The sequence below is a fragment of the Rattus norvegicus genome, chromosome 17 (assembly GCF_021556685.1).
Source record: "Rattus norvegicus strain SHRSP/BbbUtx chromosome 17, alternate assembly SHRSP_T2T, whole genome shotgun sequence".
NCBI lineage: Eukaryota > Metazoa > Chordata > Mammalia > Rodentia > Muridae > Rattus > Rattus norvegicus.
Genome location: NC_141550.1, coordinates 85,902,868 through 85,925,072, shown reverse-complemented (window position 1 = coordinate 85,925,072; position 22,205 = coordinate 85,902,868). Strand labels below are relative to the sequence as shown.

Here is a 22,205-nt window from a genome sequence, read left to right as displayed (position 1 = left end):
ACTGACGTTCAAACTGGGGATGGAATCAAAAAGTAGGAAGAAGCCTTACTCCTAGGCCTGACAAAGAGTCCGAGAACTGACTGTGAAGGTGACCAGGCACTGCTAAAAGAAGCACCCGGGGCACAGTGATGCTGATAGAAGGTGACAGCTTTTGCTTTGGACTGATGGAAGCCCAGACATTTCAAAGATTGGTAGGTGGATGCCAGATAAAGCCCCCAATCGTCTAAATATGTGAAAGAAAGCAACTTTTCTTCTAAAAAGACTCTTAAGTCTTAAATAATTTAAAATTTTATATTTTCTGCTAAAGTGCAATGTACGGGCGGACGGGGTCTATAGAAGGATGATGGTATTGCTGTAAGGGAGTGGAGTCGTAATAAAAGGGCGTCGGTGTGTGCTTGTGAAAGGAACTTACACTTCCGTCGGTGTTTCTTAGCGGCCTCAAGCCGTCCGCTATTCAGCCAAAAGTTTGACTCCATTCGTGGGAACGCTTGGCTCCTGTGGCTGAGTATTGATATCTTTCCTACCTATAAACTAAACATCACACGTGACCTAACTCCCTTAAAGTTAATTTGTCACTCCACATGCCGTGCAAATCTTTCAAAAGTTGGTAGTCCCAACAGTACTGTAAATACGGAGTTGCTTATAATATTAGTCTACAAATACTGTAAAAGGGCAATGAAAAAAATGAAAAAGAATAAAATCAAACCCACATGTGCTCTAGCCAATAAAAGACTTTGTGGAGGATGTTTATATTGTTTTTAACAGCACAAATAGAATATTATTCACATGCCATATAAATAGCATATTTAAAATCTTAGTGCTTCTGTGTGTGAATATGTGTGTGTACACATGAGTGTACATGTTCACTTTTGTAAGTGTAGGTGCACATGTATGGAGGTGAATGGAAAGTCTAGGCTGTGTACCAACCTTTACCTTCCACCTTGTCTAAGAGAATTCCTCCTTGTGATTCACTGCTAAGTGCACTGAGCCAGCTGGCATACAGTTTAGGGATTCTCCTGTATCCACCTGCGATCTCGCTGTATGACGACTTGATCTCAGACATGTGTTATTATGTGCACTTCATGCTACATGGCTTCTGGGGATCTGAACATGCATTTTGACACTTGATCAGTAAGCATTTCACACACTGACTCACTTTTCCAGCCCCCAATTCACACAGTCATATGCATATGACTCAGTGTTTATGATATTAATTTTACAAAATTTTAGTAATATAAAATCATAATAAACATACCTATCATAAAATTGCCAATGTAACCGATCTGAATTGTACAATTCACTGTCATCAATTATTTGTTATGTTACATAACTGTCAGTATTGTCTACCTCTAAAATATTTTCATTCGTTCAAATAGAATCTCAATTGTAAACTCAAATAGAAAGCTAATTGCTAGCATGCTGCAGACATTATTTTGATATTATAAAGTATAATAATATCAAATAAATAAATCCTTGTCTAGGCTGAACGGAACCAAACAGTGATGACGAATACAACTGTCACTTTAAATATTGAAGACTAGCTCTCAAAGGTGACTGGCCAGGGGTGATGAAATTAAACCCTGTATGTAAGCACTGTGAGCTTACCTATTAATAGTTATACATTGTTATACTTTTATAATTTGCTTAGTTACTTTTATAATTAGTAAGAGTATCTGTCATTAAATTTGTTTACATAATTGTTTGCCATTGTCATTTAAGATTTTCGATGGTCTTGGTTTTCTCCATTCCTTTGGCCTGTCATTTTGTATGCCAGAGAGAATGGACTGATTCTGAGTCAACCCATTGATCAACTAGCCCCACTGTTATTTCATTTGAGCAAAGCTGTCATAATATATTTATGTTTAAAATATGTTAGGGAACTAGGAAGACAAATTAATTGGGAAAAACCTTGTTACACAGGTATGAGGATCTGAGTTAAGTTCTCACATGTGTGTGATAAGGTTTTATGCTTGTGCTTGTAATCCCAGAGCTAGAGAGGCAGAGGCAAATGGATCCCAAAGATTACAGAACATCTATTCTAGACAAGGCGGTGAGTTCTAGGAAGTGGAGAGCCTGGCTCCAAAGGCAAAAGAAAGTGGATGGTTCTTCATTGGTCTCTGTGCCCATGCGTGCATGAACTGACATGCACACAGTCATATGCATGTACACACATACATATATACATTTACACACACATACACAGAAATATATGTTGGAGAGAACTAGGGAACATCTAGATCAAAAATTAAACACAAAGTATAAAATTAAAATGAACAGTATTTCAGAGGTTATGTATTTCAGAGGTCTTTGCTGATAATCTACAAATAGATCATATTATCTGACCTTCCCTGACCATCTCAAAACATGGAGGATGATATTTTCTTTTTATTCACTTTAGTTGTAATTAATTATTAGCTTAATGTGTAAAGTAATGAGTTTCATACTGACTTCTTTGTATAAATATGTTATTATACTTTGATCTCATTTTCCCCTTCCAACTGCCGCTCTCTTCTCTCTTTCCCTACCTAGCTGATTACCTCTCACCCCTTTTTATTACATGTACTCTACTGTCCTATCCTGTTCTCATTTCCACTAAGATATTGTTCTCCCCTCTTATGATTCAGTTTCTCATTTTGTGACCTACAAACATATAAATACAAGGCAGACAACACACAGAAACACACACACTCACAGACAAACACATATACACTTTTAAGTGAATAATAGAAAAAAATGGTCTGACATGATGATCTTTAGTTTCATCTATTTTCTTGTGAATGTCATGATTTCATTTTTCTTTATTCATGCATGAAACTCTATTGTATATGTGAATCCCATTTCTTGACCACCCAGGCTAGATAGACTATACAGTGCAGCTCTAAACATAGATGAGCAGTGTCTCTGTGGGATGGTGAATTACAGCCATTTGACAAATAACCAAGACTTATATAAGACAGCTCTCTGTTCAGTTTTCTGGAGAATCTCCATGATGATTACATTGTGACTGCACAAGTTTATATTTTTGCCAACAATGACTAGAAGCACCATAATTTCAGGTTATACTTACAGCGACATGAAGATCATTTGAAGCGATTACCATAGTGATTTTTCCATTAAAAGTTATTGCCTGTGCACATTAGGAGGTAGAAGTGGCTTCCGCTACTAGGCTAACTTCTCTATACTGTTTCTGAGAAGCCAGCCGATATTTCAAGCTTCCAGACATGAATGCCGTTACTTCACAGGTGGAAGGCAGTGCACTACGGTCATACTCTGTAAGATGCTAGCATGGTGACTCTGTCATTTCCCACCATTCCCTTTCACTTACTGAAATGCACCCAATGCATACAACATGTGGGACATTCTCTAGCAGATTCTGATCCTACGTAGTTGATCGGTGCATGGTTCATCCCTGTAGAGTTTCTTCTTAGAGGGATGTCTTTTTGTAAAGATGCTGGACTCTGGTAGATATAGTTGTTACCAGTGCCAACTACAAATTGGTAGCTGACAATGATTGATTACTATTCTCTTCATTTCTTTCTTCTGATGTCACTTACATTTTCCTTTAAATTTCCTTCTCTTTTGCATCCAAAGCTTGGACCGGTTGGGAATATGAGAGTTTATGGTGGAAATAACTACTAGTGACGTTTAGAAAATGATTTCCTTTTTATGTGTGAGTATATGTGTATGTGTGTGTGAGTATGTGTTTGTGTGTTCAGGAGCACACTGGAAGAGAAAAGAGTTTGCTGCTGGATCTTATGGAGTTGAAGTTTTAGGCAATTATGAGCAGATATGAATGATGAGATCCAAACTCAGAGCTTCTGGAAAAGCAGTAAACGCTGTTCCTTGCTGAGCCATCCATCTCTCTAGCTGAAGTTCTGTCATTTACAAATCAGCTAATGCTATCAGAAATCTGACAATAAAAGGGAAATATATAAAAAGCTCAGTCCATTGCATCTCTCTTTCTCTTTGTGTGTGTATGTGTTCGTGTGTGTGTGTGTGTGTGTGTGTGTGTGTGTGTGCAATTTCTCCCTCTTTTAAAACAACAGAACAATTGAGACTGTCCCATTTTAGCCCTTTGGTGGATAAAGATCACGTCTATTTTCCTCATCTCCCCCATTTCCTAGTACACTGCCAGGAATATAGCATCAACAAAGCAAACCTTTAAAGAGATAACAACTTAATAGATACTGTTTTCTGAAGGCCTCATAATGGAACCAAGTTAGTACTATCTACTTTTCCTTCTCTCCTACACTCAACAGCACTTCAAGAAGGGCTGGGAAAGCAGTTCGGTGGTACAGTATTTCCCTAGCATGTACAAGGCTTGGCTTTGGCACAGATGCTAAGGATTTGAACCCAGGTCCTCATGCTTACATAGCAGGCACTTATGCCCTGAGCTACGGCCCCAGCTCTTCATATGCATTTTCAATGTTCACGAACAGTATCTCCTCTGCCCAGGACAGATGCCAGAAATACTTGATTCAACCAGGATCCAATCACTAATGCTCCCCATTCTATATCATTCTAAAAAGCTTGGAAGAGATAGTCTTTTCCACACAATTTTCCAAGTCGGGGAGGCGGGGGCATTGTTTTTATCTTGGTTGTTTGTTTATTTTCTAGTAAGAGACTGCTGCCCTTGTGTCCCATGAAGAACTCAGTGTCAGATAACATGCCTGGGCCGTCATCCTTTTCTGTAAACCTTAGAACAGTATTTGGTCATTTTTGTATGACATGTTTAAGACACAGTGCAAAAAATGTGCCGTGAAAGAACACGGCATAAATAAGTAGATAGTACGAGAAGGTGGAATGATCTTGAGGTAACGAACTAGCACACGGAGACGATATCACGTATATATACAGTGTATGATAGATGCATGACATTGAGATGCTGGAAGTCAAATGTAAGCAAGACAGTCAATTACATGGGCCACACTTTCAAAGGGAAGCAAACCAGGCACTCAGAAGCACAAGTGACATTTATTATGTGCAGCCACTACTGTCATCCAGCATGAATAAGTAACACGTTCAGAGCATTATTTTAAGAAGGCAGTAGGAGACTCCACACAATGCTCTAATGTCTCTCAGAATTCAATGCTGAGACTGCGCCAAGATATGTTTTAGTAAAACACTATGCATAGAAGGCCTCTGACAATGAATGAGAAGAGGTTCTCTAGGAGCTTGGTAGGGACAGAGAAATGCTAGTTTGGGAGACATTTTCATCTGTTCGTGAGTGTGAGTTTTAGAAAGTCAACCTCGGGCTTGTGGCAATGTCTCAGTGTCCGTGCTTGCCATAAAGTATGAGAGCATGAGTTCAGATCCCCAGAATGCATGGAAAGCTGTATGTGGTGCTCTACTCTTCTCCTACCACTGTGAGAAGGAGGAAGAGACAGACTACCAAGAGGCTGGCAAATGCAGTGGCCGACAGCAAGACATCCTGCCTCAAATAAGTTAGAAAGTGAAAACCATAGGCAAGGTTGTCCTCTGACCTCCATGTGCAGGTCTTAGCATATGCACACTGGCATTCACACATGTGTAGGCACATATTCAATGTTAAAGCAAAATGAATATAAAATGCAATGCTTGATCCGTTATAACTATCTGAAGGTAGAATAAAATTGTATGATGACCCAAGGTATTAAAGAAGAAGTCAGGATAGTTAATTTTTCTCACTGATCTACATAAGCTCCAGTCATTAGAGATCTGCCAGAGGGAAAGGAAAAAGGGTTAGAAGTAGAAGAAAAATGTGAGAGAGAAGGGGAAGGAGAAGGAAGAGCTGGGTGGGATAAAGCAACATCACAGAAGGAGAGGAAGAAGGCCAGTTTGAAAGGGCAAAGATAAATGGAGGAAATATCATGATCTAGAAGTATTCATTTCCAAGTTCTTAAGGACAAAATATTTGGGAAAAAATGTTCAGCGCGAACTAGATTTGCTACACAACTAGAAAAGCCCCAAAAATAGAGAGGAAAAGATTCATCATCTGGGGTCACGGAACCAGAAACACTGGGACACCAAATTATGCTGACCTCACTCAAATGAGATAGCAGCTGCCACATTTCTCTCTCACTCTTTTCATGCAGGAAATAAATATGTTGACCACAAAACCTGTGACTGTTTAAAAGGAAGCTGGCCACAATGAAGCCCTTCCATGGGAACTTGCCCAGGAATCTGGATGCAATTATAGGTATGAAGCTGACCCGGGTTCCTGTAACCCAACCTTGAGTCAAGAGGGGCTGCCAGCGAGAGCCTTGGTCATCACACCAGTTCATGAGTGCAGTGTTAGCAAATTCACAGGCACATAACTTGAACCAGATGCAGGGTAGCATAGTTCCTATGCACAAGGATTTGAAAGCACATTGTAAAAATATTTCCTGAGCTGGTAAAAATTACCAGAGGACAATATTTAGAAGATAATTAAAGGGGAAAATGAATATTTATGTAGAAAGATGTCATCAAAGCTATCAAAAACGTTAGCTGCAACCCCATATCTAATAGTCCAAGCATTATTAAATGATGATGGCATTGTACAGCCCTGTCATCAACATTTAAAATATATTTAGATGAGTCTAGCAGTATTTCTTAAGGATGGTTTATGAAACAGTATGTCTAAAGACCCAGAGATATATTAGTTCAAAATTCCTTCCACAGTAATGACATAATGCAAGGGAAAATTATAATTGATGAAATCAGGTATTATATTGTTTTTATTTTCAGTAATGTGTGAATGTAGAAGTGAGCTAAGCTGATGCTCTCCATGCACAACAAAAGATGGAGATGTTCATTATATCTCACCACAAGCATGCAATAATTGTTATAAAGTCTTGACAAAGCAGGAACCATCATTCATCATATTAAATCTCAATCTTTATGTACATGACTTGCTATGTTGTTAAAAGTATGAGTAATAGGCACTTGGAAGGGAAATATGCAAGTGAAAAATACAGGTATGGGTTACCTTTGGGAAGAAATTGTCAGATTGAGTTACATGCTAAACTTACTTTCATAGGACAATGCTTCTATAATTATTCTGACCAGGGCATCTAACAGTCATTTTCATAGAAAATATAGACGAAAAAATGTTTTACATCGAATCAAACACACTATGATGTCCATTAATGATGAGAATAGTCAAAAAGGTTAGAAATTTTGCAGAACTTGTTTTCTTCTACAAAGACAACAGATTCTCCATACTTTGAAGAGTTTACTGGAGAGAATATTTCTTTTATTGCCCAATTACCTGTGCCAAGACTTGGAAACTGCATCAAAACCACATATGGATTAATGATGTTTCCCAAGTGCAAAGAAGATCAGTGGATTTGTAACAGGAAAGCAGCGCTGGCTAGTGTTACGTTGACTTGACTCAAGCTAGAGTTCTTTAAAGGGAGGGAACCTCGACTAAGATCCAGCTGTAAGGCATTTTCTTAATTAGAGGTTGTTGGGGGAGAGCCAGAATGGTGCCATTCGTCGGCTGATGTTCCTGTGTTCTCTAAGAAAACAGACTGAGCTAACACGGGAGTAAGCTAGTAAGAACACACCTTCATGGCTTCCGCATCAGCTCCTACTTTCCACAGTGCTGTCGAAGTAGAAGCTAAATAACCCCTTGCCACCCCAACTTGCTATTGGTCATGATGTTTAGTTGCAGAAATGGAATTCCTAACTAAGACAACAGCATAAAATTTTTTACTGTTTATTTCAGGTATTTCAGTTTAAACTATTACAGTATCAAGTTTCAGTGCAGTATAAAATTGCCCATAATTATCAGGTTATTAAAATTAAAATTGCCTTTCAAACTTATATATATATATATTTCAAACACACACACACATATATATACATATATATGTATACATATATATGTATATATATATATATATATATATATATATATGATTTAAAAAAGACTTCCCTGTCAACATTTTCAGAACTGAAGTTCAGATAGGATCTAACTTGTAGGCTGGCTGGCAAGATTTTTTCCTGTAAGCCAAGCTGCCCTCAAACCCATGAGCATTTTTATTTTTCAGCCTCTGAAGTGCTGTAACTATAAGTGAGAGACTCTATGCCAAGCATTTCAGTAGGATTTGGTAGCTACAATCTTCTGAGAATATTTTTCATCATTTCATTCAATAAGTGTGGTCATTTAAAGCTACAGAGTGTTTAGAATTCAGTTCCCAGAAAATTATACTTTTATTATATATTATATTATACTATACATATTGAATCCTACTTTTGGTATATAAGACATTATTAAAATGAATAAAATTTAGTTATAAGTACTTATTAGTTTTAATTTCTGTTGTCCAAACTTTTGTTAGATATAGACTGCATAAATGAAAGCTCTTGCGAGTCCTCAATAACATTTGAAAGTATAAAAATTATCTTAAAATATTAAGAATGAACAAATTAGGAAAAAAGTTCATATATACAAATTATTATTTCTAAGTGACAGGCTTGTAAAAAGTTCAGCAGATACATCATGATATTAATATAATAATGGCCAAATTAAATATAATTTAAAATTCTCTCTCTCCTTTGGTTTGGGTTTCTTATTATGATTCCCAGGGTGGTTGTGCACTAGGATATATGAGTTGGGTGGTAGCTTTAGAATTCAGAAAGAATCCCACAGTGTGTCCTGGGTATGAGCCCCACAGCTACCCCAGCATTTAAACAGTAGATATCATTGTTCTTGACTGACTTAAGTCGTTCTAACCCACTCCCATGATGCACCCTTTATCATATCTTCTCAAACTTCCTGCTAACTGTGCTGCACTGCTTAACTTACAAAGATGTGAGGAATTCTAGACTCCCCAGTATGTTTTCAATGCCCTCCTCACTGGCCAGAAACATTGTAAAACAGGCCACTTCTTTGTGCTTTATTTTATATTCATTGTTTACCCCATTATCAGCACTTAATGTCTCTGTTGGCATAAAGTTGTTTTCCAGCTGTATTGCTCTGCAGGGAAATTCACCTTAATTTTCTTTTTGAATTTCTGTAGACACTCAGTCTCTTTGGTTGAAATGTTGCCTTGTTTGTGACTGTCTTTAGTTACTTATTAAATACTGTTTCTTTTTAAAAAAATTGTTTAGGCAATAAAAAGTTTACAACTTACATAAGAATTGTTACAGAAAAATTGGACATAGTGGCATTTGTTTACTTATATCCATGTCTCTCCAACTTCAAGATTAACTTCCCGTGGGGCAGAGCTCACAGACTGCAGTTTATTTAGAAAACAATACATTAGCCAACTGTCTGCTGTAAACTCAGGGAGAGGTTTACATGAAGCTTCTGTTTCATTAATCTTTGTTTCATGAGATGATAGGAAAAACAACAGTAACTGTTTAGAGCTGGCAGTGTGGCTTAGTGGTAAAGTTATGGCCATAACATGTAACACACAGACACACACAGACACACATATGCACACACATATAGACACACACACAAACACACACACATTTTATAAATATTTAAAACTATAAAAAGCCTATAAGCTAATTAAAAAGAACATCAATAAAGAGTTTGAATGGAATTTTCTGCATGAATATATAATGGTGCTTCTGGACGACAAGGGTTACTAGGTAAACATTGCAGTGCAAGGCACTGGATTTCTCCCTAATAGTCAGGGAGACCTTAGAGTTCTCTACTACAGTCCAGAGTCTTGCTTATCCATCATGACCATGTTTTAAGAGCCTATTTCTTAGACAGCACACACATTGCCAGCAGGAGATACAAAAATCAATCTCAGACAAAACGAGAAACTTCCTGGTACACAGCTTCCACACTGCTGGGTGGTGCTGTGCAGGATGCTAGAAGAGAAAAAACACTGCTGGTGCCACAGGATTAGATCCTGAATGCTACAATAAGGACTTTGTACACCACGTGTGTCCACTGGTACAGTTGTGGTATGAATGTTCTGAGTCAACTAAGCACTTACTGAATGAATTCGAGGCCTGCTGTATAGCAGGGGATGTAATTTCTGGTACAGTAAAACTGGTTAAACTTACAAATCAAAATGGATATTACCTCAAAAGGTCGAATTACCCAAGATGCAATCCACAGATCACAGGAAGCTCAAAAAGAAGGATGACCAAAATGCGGATGTTCCCACTCCTTCTTAAATGGGGGAACAAAAATATCCATAGGAGGATATATGGAGGCCAAGTTTAGAGCAGAGACTGAAGGAACGGCCATTCAGAGCCTGACCCACATGTGGCCCATATATATACAGCCACCAAAACTAGATAAGACTGATGAAGCTAAGAAGTGCAGGCTGACAGGTATCTCCTGAGAGACACAACCAGAACATGTCAAATACAGAATGCTAGCAGCATACCATTGAACAGAAAATGGGACACCCTTTGGGGGAATTAGAGGAAGGAGTGAAAGAGCTGAAGGGGCTTGCAACCCCATAAGAACAACAATGCCAACCAACCAGAGCTTCCAGGGACTAAACCACTACCCGGAAGAGTATACATGGACTGACCCGGGGCTCCAACTGCATATGTAGCAGAGAATAGCCTTGTTGGGGCACCAGTGGAAGGGGAAGCCCTTGGTCCTGCCAAGGTTGGACCCCCATTGCAGAGGAATGTTGGGGTGGGGAGGCGGTAAGGGGTGTGGATGAAGGGGGACACCTGTATGGGGGAGAGGGAGGGGATAGGGGACTTATGGACAGGAAACCAGGAAAGGGAATAGCATTTGAAATGTAAATTAAGAAATATATCTAATAATAAAAAGAAACACAATTTAAAACCCAACAAAATCCCTTGTGGGGGTTTAAATGTGCTTGACCCAAAAAGTGGCAATATGGGAGGTGTGGCCTTGTTGGGGGAAGTGTGTCACTCTTGGATTGGGCTTAGGAACACTCTTCCTAGCTGCCTGGAAACAGTCTTCTCCTGACGTCTCTCTGAACAAGATGTTGAACTTGCTATGGACACTTTGGACACCCTGTGGACACTGCGATGCTTCCTGCCATGATGATAATGGAATGAACCTCAGAACATGTAAGCCAGCCCCAATGAAATGTTAAAATGTTATCCTTTATAAGAGTTGCCTTGGTCATGGTGTCTCTTCAAAACAATATATCTCCAACATAGTTGGAGAGGTCACAGATTCTGGAATAGATTTCACTTTCATTGCTCAAGGGTCATTTTCAAATTGTCGTATATCACACACACACACACACAGAGAGAGAGAGAGAGAGAGAGAGAGAGAGAGAGAGAGAGAGAGAGAGAGAGGGAGGGAGGGAGGGAGGGAGGGAGAGAGAGAGAGAGAGAGAGAGAGAGAGAGAGAGAGAGAGAGAGAGAGAGAGAGAGAGAGAGAGAGATCTGGACTCAACCATGGGCAGAATAGCTTTTTTTTTCCCCCAGTGGGCAACAACCAATGCAGAAAAGCATAATTAGATGAAATCCCAAGAAAATTCTATGGAGTGCTCAGAACTAAATGGGACATGGTTTTTATCAAACCCTTGCTCCCTGCCATGGCTTAGATAACATCACAAAGGAGAAGGCAGAAACAATATAGGAATCATAGAGGAAGAGTGTGGTGAAATGCCATCTGCTAGACATGACATGGCTATCATATCACACAGTACCTGGGGTCACCTGTGGAAGACCTAAAAAAGATAAAGTCAATAAAAACTCTTGCATAAATTGTGGGATCACTCTCCAGGCACAGTATTTTCTGAGACACTATTGGCAATTGATAGCTGCTGAAGGAGAGATACTCGTTCTTTTTTAGGGTGTGGCTCTTGGTAGTTTTCTATGCGTCATTGATGGTCCACCTATGTACATATGGCAAATAGTAATTGGACATAAGGGACTTTTTAAGGGTCATAAAGTTAAGAGGGGTACATGCTTGAATCGATGATGGGAAATAAGAGAGTTTGAGAGGGGGAAACTGGAATTGGTATTATCATAAATCAATATATACCTTATAAAACCACAAGGACAAAGAACAAATATAATTAAAATAGAAGAAACTATTCAAGGAAAAAATAATCTCATTCATGTCATATCAATTCACTTTTAGTTTCATTTTTCTAATGGTCATTTGTCTTATAGAGATATTAACCTATGGTAGTTTAGAAATTGAAACAAAGTCCTAGCTACTCCTTCTGCACGCACAGTATGAATAGCAGCTCTGTTTTACAGCATGTTTTATCGACTATTACTAAGTGACCCCTGCCATGGTTGACTTCTACTCTTCATTTAGACAGCGTCTGCTAGCTGCCTCTTCTGGAAACACTCCTCTTGCCCTTCTCCTTTGACATCTTCACGCCCCACACTTGGAGAAGACCATCTGTTTTTTGGCTTTCCCTCATCCGAATGAAGCATTTCTCCTTGTAAATTGCTGAATATGAAAACTCACTCTAATGTCTTTATTGATTTTTTTAGACATATAATCTGTTTGATTGAAAACTGATTGCAGTTCTGAAGTTAATTATCACTCTCCATGATTTTCCTCAGCAGTCACCTAGCAGCTTCTTCACGAAACTTGCAGACAATATCGAGTGGACAACTGTAAGAGACCTATTGAGAAAATTGGTTCCATTACACTATGAATTCTGAATCTACTCAAATTCCTATAGATGTGTGCCATTTTGGATTTATTAATATGTTTAATTAGAATGCATCTATACCTAATTTCAGTTTATAACAGGTATTAGGGAAAATAAAAAAACAATGAAGTAGTTTTTATTTATAGTTGTTTCTGTATAGGAAACAAAGGAGCCCTAGACAGAGCAGTAGGTAATTGGTAGGCTATGTAGATTGCCCTGAATTGATCCGTACCCATTGAATTCCCAGTTAATTGCAGCCATTTATCTTCCTATCTGACCTATGGATGCCTCACATTGACTGTCTCTATAACCTCTGTTACTAGACAGATTCTGTTTTCCAGAGATGCTTTTCGTTTGTCATCTCATGGATTTCAATCTGTGATGTCTTGTCCTCACCAAATCCTTAGTCAACCTTCTCTTCACCTTGCCTGTATGTTCAAAGAACCGTGCCTTCCTGCCTTTTTATGCCCTTCCAGTTTATCCTAGGAAACAACTCTATGCAGTTGACATATATTTATTGAAGCATTTGGATTATTTGATTTACATAAAGTGTTTAATTTGGGATGCATACATTGTTTGTTCTTAATATATGTTATACATATTGAATGTGGGTTCACAAGCCTGTATGTGTGCATGCAGGGGACATAAGAAGTTGTCGCTAATTCTGTTGCTTCCTGCCTTGTTTGTTTGTTTGAAGTAGGGTCTCTCACTAAAGCTAAAGCTCACATTTTGGCCAGGCCAGTGAATGAGCAAACTCCTTGGATCTCTTTCTTTTTACTAGTATGAGAACCCCAAGTACAGATTGCCAAGATTACCTTTTTTTATTAATTTGGCTATTTTTCTTATTAGATATATTTCTTTACTTACATTTCTAATGTTATTCCCCTTCCTGGTTTCCTGTCCATAAGCCCCCATTCCCTCCCCTCCCCCTCCACCTCTTCCATAGGGGTATTCCCCATATATATATATATATATATATATATATATATATATATATATATATATATATATATATATATCCCCTTTATTGCCCCCCATATTCCCCTGCATTGGGGGTCCAACCTTGGAAGGACCAAGGGCTTCCCCTTCCACTGGTGCCCCAACAAGGCTATTCTCTGCTACGTATGCAGTTGGAGCCCTGGGTCAGTCCATGTGTAGTATTTTGGTAGTGGTTTAGTCCCTGGAAGCTCTGGCTGGTTGGCATTGTTGTTTTTTGGGGGTTGGAAGCTCCTTCAACTCTTTCAATACTTCCTCTAATTCCCCCCAAGGGGGTCCTATTCTCAGTTCAGTGGTTTGCTGCTAGCATTGACCTCTGTATTGGACATGCTCTGGTTGTGTCTCTCAGGAGAGATCTATATCTGGTCCCTTTCAGCATGCATTTTGTAGTTTCATCAATCTTATCTAGTTCTGGTGGCTGTATATATATATGGGCCACATGTATGCCAGGCTCTGAATGTCCACTCCTTGAGTCACTGCTCTAAACTTTGCTTCCATATCCCCTCCTATGGATATTTTTGTTCCCCCTTTTAAGAAGGAGTGGGAGCATCTGCATTTTGGTCATCCTTCTTCTTGAGCTTCCTGTGGTCTGTGGATTGCAACTTGGGTAATTCGAGTTTTTTGGCTAATATTTACTTATCAATGAGTGCATACCAAGTGTGGTTTTTTTTCTTTTTTCTTTTCTTTTTTTTTGTGATTAAGTAACCTCACTCAGGATGATATTTTCCAGTTGATTCCATTTGCCTATGAATTTCATGAAGTCACTGTTTTTGATAGCTGAGTAGTACTCCACTGTGTAGATGTACCACATTTTTTAAATCCATTCCTCTGTTGAAGGGCATCTGGGTTCTTTTCAGCTTCTGGGGAAAGAGGAACACTCCTCCATTGTTGGTGGGATTGCAAGCTGGTACATCCACTCTGGAAATCAGTCTGGAGGTTCCTCAGAAAATTCAACATTGCACTACCTGAGGACCCAGCTATACCTCTCTTGGGCGTATACCCAAAAGATGCTCCAACATACAACAAAGACACGAGCTCCACTAAGTTCATAGCAGCCTTATTTATAAGATTACCTTTCTTTAAGCACTTTTGAATCAGGTTCTCATGCTTACGCGCCAAGTACTCGTATGCACTGACCTCCTGGATCCTGCTGGCTATTTTATTCATCTCAGCTTATAGCATAATGAAGCATATATTATGTCCACTGTAAGTTGTTGCTCATGCGGCCTGAAAGAACCTCTGTGGGTTCTGATTTGGTGATTCTTTTACCCCTCCCCCACTAAAAGATACAAGTGAGTTGATCTCACGTGGGCTTTGTCATTCTATCTTCTGATTCATTAGAGTGATTGAAATTCTAACCCGGAAACATATTGCTGATGCTGTGGAAGTTTCTCCAAGGATGCTTCCCAAGAGAAATTACATGAATGAAGATTTGCACGACAAGAATAAGTCTATCAGAAGGATAACAGAGCAGTTACTGAGGAAAACTTTAAAAAGTCAGCCTTCCTAGTCTGTGCTTCCTAGTGACATAAGTAAATCCCAGTTAAATTCTGGTGTCTACTCAAGGGCCCTGGACATTCTTGCTCCGTGTAACTTCAATTGTACATGCCGTGAGACTGACAGAGTCGCTCGCGTGCCCTCTCTGCCTTCCTGAGTTCCACTCCTTAGTGAGAGTGTTTCCCAACATTCTGGAAATGAATCCACCCTAGAAATGTGTCGGGTTTAAAGACACCATGCTTCTTATATAGAAGACTTATAAGAAAGAACAGGAAGACTGTCTACTGTCCTGAAAAATGAACCGTGCCCAGGGACTACCTCTATCTAACAGAAATATTGTCACTTTAATAATCGTGATTGGTTATTTTTAGAATGACTAATTAGAATATGGGGCTACTAAACAGTAAAATGGTCCTCATATTTTATTGCAAACATTTATTTATCTGTAGTCATGAGACATAATAATAATAACATTTGTAGATAATAATAATAATATACTAACATGAGTATACACTGTAAAGCTTGGATTACTCTATATTGGTATCACACTGATTATATATGGGACAAATAAAATATTAAATGACTGGAGAATTGTTTAATTAGCTGTGAGGTAGGGAGGAAAAATGGAAAGTCATTTTGAAATCATGAAAAAATTCTATTTTGTTTGATGCATTTATCTTACATTCATGAAAAGTCTTCAACATAAAATGTTTTAGGCATGACCTTTTGCTTTGGGGAAAACAAAACAGGAATGATATTATTTTTATAAATAAGACTCGTCATTAAGTTGTCAGATGCCAGGGTAACTTCAGGGTGAAACCTGTCACATATATGACTCTGAATTAAATAGTTTAGCGTGAGGAGTATATTACTCACATCAACACATGCAGCTGATTTTCTGTCCTCCTAAAATGCCAAGACTTTTGTTGCCTCAGTTCCTTTCATAGATTATAAATGCTTTGGACTTCTCATTTTGAAACTCCACTCACTAAAATTCTGGTATTTACAACTCTAATTGAGAATTGAATTCGAAGCCTACCACTGACCACAGGGATGGCTTTGTCAAAGACCATACAGGTAAACATCTTCTGGCATGCCCTTAGATGCTACTTTGACTTCCTTAGAATAGAATGAAAGTCGGCCAAGTTTCAAGAAAATTCTTTAGGAACACAAAGATATCCATGCCTTTTCAATCATCTGCTGGAGTTATTAGATGAATAAATGATAGAGAAAGTGTAGTATTTGTAATATAAAAATCTGGTCTCCATTAGCCAAGGAGAGACAAGACAAAAATTAAACCTAATATACATTTGATGGAATGAATCCTCTAGCCATCTGCTAAGCTAAGAGGTATAAATATGGTATATGGAAGGTTCTGCTATCATGAAGGTTAGGATCTGTTACAGGAGACATAGAAAAGAAGCCAATGGACCAAGTAAAATTATGCCTGAGGACAGAGTGGTTTCTTTATCCCATGGTGCCCTGGGAATGGTGACAGAGGAGATCAGTTTTGGATTTCGCCATGATGAAAGTACTTTTCATGTTTTATTTTTACAGTGAAGGAAGAATTAAATGGAAGATTTCTGAAAAATTCTTTGTCCCAGATTTCAGGAAAACTATTATTTTTTTAATTGGGTATTTCTTATTTACATTTCAGATGTTATTCCCTTTCCTAGTTTTCAGTTCAAAAGCCCCCTAACCCCTCCCCTCCCTTCTATAAGGCTGTTCCCCTCCCCATCCACTTCCCCTTACTGTCCTCCTCCACAATCCCCTACACTGGGGGTCCAACCTTGGCAGGACCAAGGGCTTTTCATGAGGAGAACTATTATATCTACACTTGATCAGTTTCATGTTCTTGACCCATCCTATACCTTTTTCTTATTCCATAGAGTCCCAGGTCACAAGAATTCATTGTTTTTGTTGTTGTTGTTGATGATGGTGGTGGTATTTTGTTTTTGGAACATTTTTATGGTCCATGTCATTTTTTAAAAAAATTGTCCTAACCATTTTCAATAAATATTTGTCTTTTATTAAGCAAGATGCAGGCAATTAAACATTATTTTTCCTGCTCTTTCTACCCAGAGCTTTGTCCGGAAGCAGAACTAAAACAATTGAGTCCTAGGGGTTTATAAGTGTCACCTAACACAGAACAAAATTTAGGTGATACAGCGAAATTTGTCAGGTATCTTAACCAGTCCTAATTTGTAAATTGGATTGTTTTTTTATTTTTTTTCCAACATAGCAGATCTCTTTCAGGAACTCACCAGGCAAAGTGAAAAGTAGGACAATCCTCTGTCAAATGAAAGGCATTTTAAGAGTTGAAAGGCTTAATGCAGTTAAATGTCAACCAGGGAATACTTAGGCCCCCCCAAAGAGCTAAGCTTAGCATCTGATTTAAACCAGGCAATTTCAAAGTGGGTAGAGAACTTTAAAATGATTTAATTTATAATTTCCTATTTTGTCACTGTTCTAACACCAGTTATAGGAAAGGTTAACTTAAGCAACACAAGCAGTGTTACTACAAGATTTCACTTCACACTAAAGTATACTAGAAAATGTTGTAAGATGAATATAAAATCTATGATCTTATGAGTTTTTTTTTTTTGCTCAGGAGATAACTAACTAAAAAATAATACTAACTCCTCTAGAAAAATTATAAAAATTACGCGACTGTAGCCTATATTTTGAAGATATCTTATCCATGATAAGAAGGTCCAGTTTCATCATTTGACATGTAAGAAAATGTCAAGTATCAAAATAGTTTATTTCTCTATTGCCCAAGCTTGCTTTCTTCCTGATCTGGGAATGATCTCGTCAGCACTTTCAGACGTGCTGTATCCTAAGGCCAATCATCTGCAATCTGCTCTAATTCTCATCCCTCCCTGCCCCCTGTATTAAATCAACCTTCACTGGGTCTCACATGAACTCCACTAGCCCTCTTCTTAAACTCTACCAATCTATTCTTACACCATTCTTGTTCTTTTAATAACACACACATGATCTTGGCATTTATTTACTTAATATAGCTTCCTGAACCGTGTTAGGCAGAGTCCTAGTGGGAAATGGCTAGTATACTCAGATTGGAAAAAGAAATATGTTTGGTAAAATGTTGCCTACACAATGGTGTGGCCACCAGAACACAGAGAAATGGTGCCGGTCATTGAGCTGGGGACACTAGGCCAATCACCACTGAAGCAAGAAGGAGAACAAATAAAGGGCTATTGGAAGTCAGACACAGCAGTGATGGTATACTGGGGGTGGAGGTCTACCTACAGCCTTGTCAGACTACCAATACCTAACCTTCCTCTCTTGCTTCCCTCAAAAGCCACCAATTAACTACTTACAATGTAACTGCAGGTGACAGGGGCTCCTTGCTGAAATCTATTGGGGTTGGTCTCTAAATAAAAAAAAAAAAAATAAAACAAAAAGACAAAACAACAAAAAAAATCTACCCCATTTGGGGGTAGAAATTGGACCTCTTAGGAAAAACAGAAGATAGCATTTTTTCCCTTTTAAGAACAAAGTAAGTTGGACTCTCTTTAGTAGGCGTTCAAAGCCTATAGCATCTCAACCACATACATTTTAAAGAGTAATTTATTCAGTTACCTTCCCACACACTACAATCCATTGTGTCATTTTGGAGCCCACAACTTTCTATATTTTCTTGTCTTTTATTTTAACTCAACGAGATTTCTTCTCCCTTCAGACCTCTCAACACAAACGCTACCTCTTCTTTATAGCCTTCCTCATGCGTGCATTTGGATTGCCAGCTCCCAGGATTTGCCTTTGGTAACCCCCATCTCCTTAAGTAGGGTAGAACAGAAGAATGTTTTATGAGCTGGAAGAACATGCTTTCTTTCTTCAAGGGCATTAATATTAGATCTTTTCTACCATTGTACAAGAAAGAAAGCTACAGGTAGAATTAAGGCAACGGTATAAAGGAACAGGATGCTTAACTATTTCTTTAAATAGGGAGAAGGAAAAAAGAAAAGGGAGACTAGAAAAATATCCTTTACAGCCCAATCCTGCTTTTTAAAACCCTGGTCTCTATTGGAAAATGAATTTTGAGCAGGCTTGTCTGAGAATGACCAAAACAGGCACAGAGGACTAAGACTTGGCAGGTCACCCCCCCCCCTCAGAATGTGAGAATGGTCTTTGTTTCTTATGAGTGAATGCAATGGTGAACTGTTGGAGAGAGAAAAGGTTTTCCAAGCATTATAACTGCATCCACTGGGCTTGTGGCATTCTGGTGGCTAAGGATAATTCACTCATGGGACCTGCATAGACTCACAAGAGACTTCAGAGCTACCAATGCTACTGAATGCTTTGAGGCAGAGAATAAATGAGCTTTTGGATTTTATTTGGGATAAATATTTATTTCTGAATCCAGGTTAGGCCTATCAGGTAATCTCAGACTTGAATGTCATCTGCATTTCTTCCTTCAAAGATTCACATTAGGATACAAAGTGTTTGTACTGGGAACGAGTATGGTAACGAAAATTTAATATAATAGGAATAGATATTTATTTTATAACCTGCACCACTCATTGAAGAATCTCAAAGAACTCTCAGTATTGTTGATGGGCCAATTACAAATACAGCTTGTCAGCCTCATTTATAATAGCCAGAAGCTGGAAAGGATCCAGATGCCCTTCAACAGAGGAATGGATACAGAAAATGTGGTACATCTACACAGTGGAATACTACTCAGCTATCAAAAACAATGACTTTATGAAATTCGTAGGCAAATGGTCGGAACTGGAAAATATCATCCTGAGTGAGGTAACCCAATCACAGAAAAACACACATGGTATGCACTCATTGATAAGTCGCTATTAGCCCAAATGCTTGAATTACCCTAGATGCACAGAACACATGAAACTCAAGAAGGATGACCAAAATGCGAATGCTTCACTCCTTCTTTAAAAGGGGAACAAGAATACCCTTGGCAGGGAATAGGGAGGCAAAGTTTAGAACAGAGGCAGAAGAAACACCCATTCAGAGCCTGCCCCACATGTGGCCCCTACATATACAGCCACCCAATTAGACAAGATGGATGAAGCAAAGAAGAGCAGGCCGACAGGAACCGGATGTAGATCTGTCCTGAGAGACACAGCCAGAATACAGCAAATACAGAGGCGAATGCCAGCAGCAAACCACTGAACTGAGAACGGAACCCCTGTTGAAGGAATCTTAGAAAGGACTGAAAGAGCCTGAAGGGGCTTGAGACCCCATATGAACAACAATGCCAAGCAACCAGAGCTTCCAGGGACTAAGCCACTACCTAAAGACTATACATGGACTGACCCTGGGCTCTGACCTCATAGGTAGTAATGAATAGCCTAGTAAGAGCACCAGTGGAAGGGGAAGCCCTGGGTCCTGCTAAGACTGAACCCCCAGTGAACGTGATTGTTGGGGGGAGGGTGGTAATGGAGGGAGGATGGGGAGGGAAACAACCATAGACAAGGGGAGGGGGAGGAGTTAGGGGGATGTTGGCCCAGAAACCGGGATGGTGAATAACAATCGAAATGTAAATAAGAAATACTCAAGTTAATAAAGATGAAAAAAAAAACCAAATATAGCTTGTTCAGGGAAAGTGATGTTGAATGTCCCTGTTTCTTCTCTTATAGGAAATGTAAACTGACAGAATTATTTGTAGAATTTGGATCTGTATCCTATCATTTCATTCAACAGTATCTAACAAGTTCTCTTAATGGTAGAGCCATCTCTCCAGCCCTGAGAACTTTGCACAGATGCTGTGCATTTGAGTTATGAGACATGTCTAAGATCACATTCCTAAGGAAAGCATCAGTCCTACTCAGCGTTCCTTCTGCTGTATATGCTGAATGTTTTAACCACTCTAATTCACATTCTGAAGCTGTTGCCCTTAAAATGATGTGATTGGGAAGTAATTAGGTTTATGTAAGGTCATAATGGAACCTCCTTAAATTAAGGGATTAGAGTCTTCTCATAAGACTTTCTAATATCAGCCATCTGAGGACACAGGACATTGGCTGCCATCTGCAAGGACAGAATAGGTCTCATAGGAATCTACTTCACTTTGATCTTGGATACTAAGCCTCAAATTTTAGCAAATTATAATCCTGTAAAATGTTAGAAATATTTCATATCTAAAGTTTTTAACAATTTTTATAGTTTATTTATTTCCAACTATAAGTAAATTAGCTATGTCTATTTTTAAATTTTATTCTTTGTTTATTAAATTAACACCGTATTTCTTAGTTATGTGCCCTGAGGTGAGATAACAAACTGTTATTGGATTTTCCCCAAGCAAAGGTGATACAGTCTAAAATAGAAAATGAGTGGGTATAATCTGGCTATAACTAAGAAAGGACTAATAACCTCTTATGTTCTTGTGCCTTTTGATCTGGATCTATTGCTACAAATTTGATACTGGCATCTATTTTCTCTTAGTGTGAACCACTTTTTAATTATTTCATGAGTCAGTTCTCTTCTCCCACCATGTACTTGGGGATAAAAATTGAAGTTATCAAGTTCCTGGGGCACATAAGTTTACCTGCTGAGACAGCAGTGCTGTACAAACTATTATTGAAGGCCTGGTGACTACTATCTTGACCATTCCCACCACCATGGGACCTTGGCTTCTCCACGTAGAAAGTGTTTATGTTATGGGCATGCCCCCAAATCTCACCCATATGTGATTTGACCAGGTATGGGAGTCTCACTCAAGATGCCAATCACACGTTTTTCATTTGTAAAGTTTACTTTGGCCCAGGAGAGAAAGACTTCATCTCTTTATATGTCTGGGGGGAAAAAACCAAATAACATTCATCCTCTACAGAATAGTTTAATATTGGATAGAGAACAGAAGAAATCTGTCTAGAGAGAGAATCACAAAGCTGGCAAGCACAGAGAGGCAGGGATGAGAGGTGACGAGAAGTTTGACTTGGTCAAGTACTGTTGAGACTCTACCTCGGTTTATTTTTATCCCAGAGCTCCAGCAAACACCCTGGGTCTTCTATTAAATCTTCATTTTGATTAAGACAGCTAGTTCTGTTTTCCTTTCCTTGCAATCAAAGTGGCAAGTAGACAATACAGAGGCCAGGGAAATCAGAACAAACACCAGGGAATGAAATCTCCTACAGGAACTTGGCCATTTTCCTATCCTTAGCATTGTCGGAGTGC

At 38.7% G+C, this 22,205-nt stretch overlaps 1 protein-coding gene across 1 annotated transcript in view; it reads right to left on the bottom strand.

Moving 5' to 3' along the window:
• The window catches only part of Malrd1 (MAM and LDL receptor class A domain containing 1), a 724,504-nt gene that overhangs the window by 4,756 nt on the left and 697,543 nt on the right, over positions 1-22,205 (bottom strand).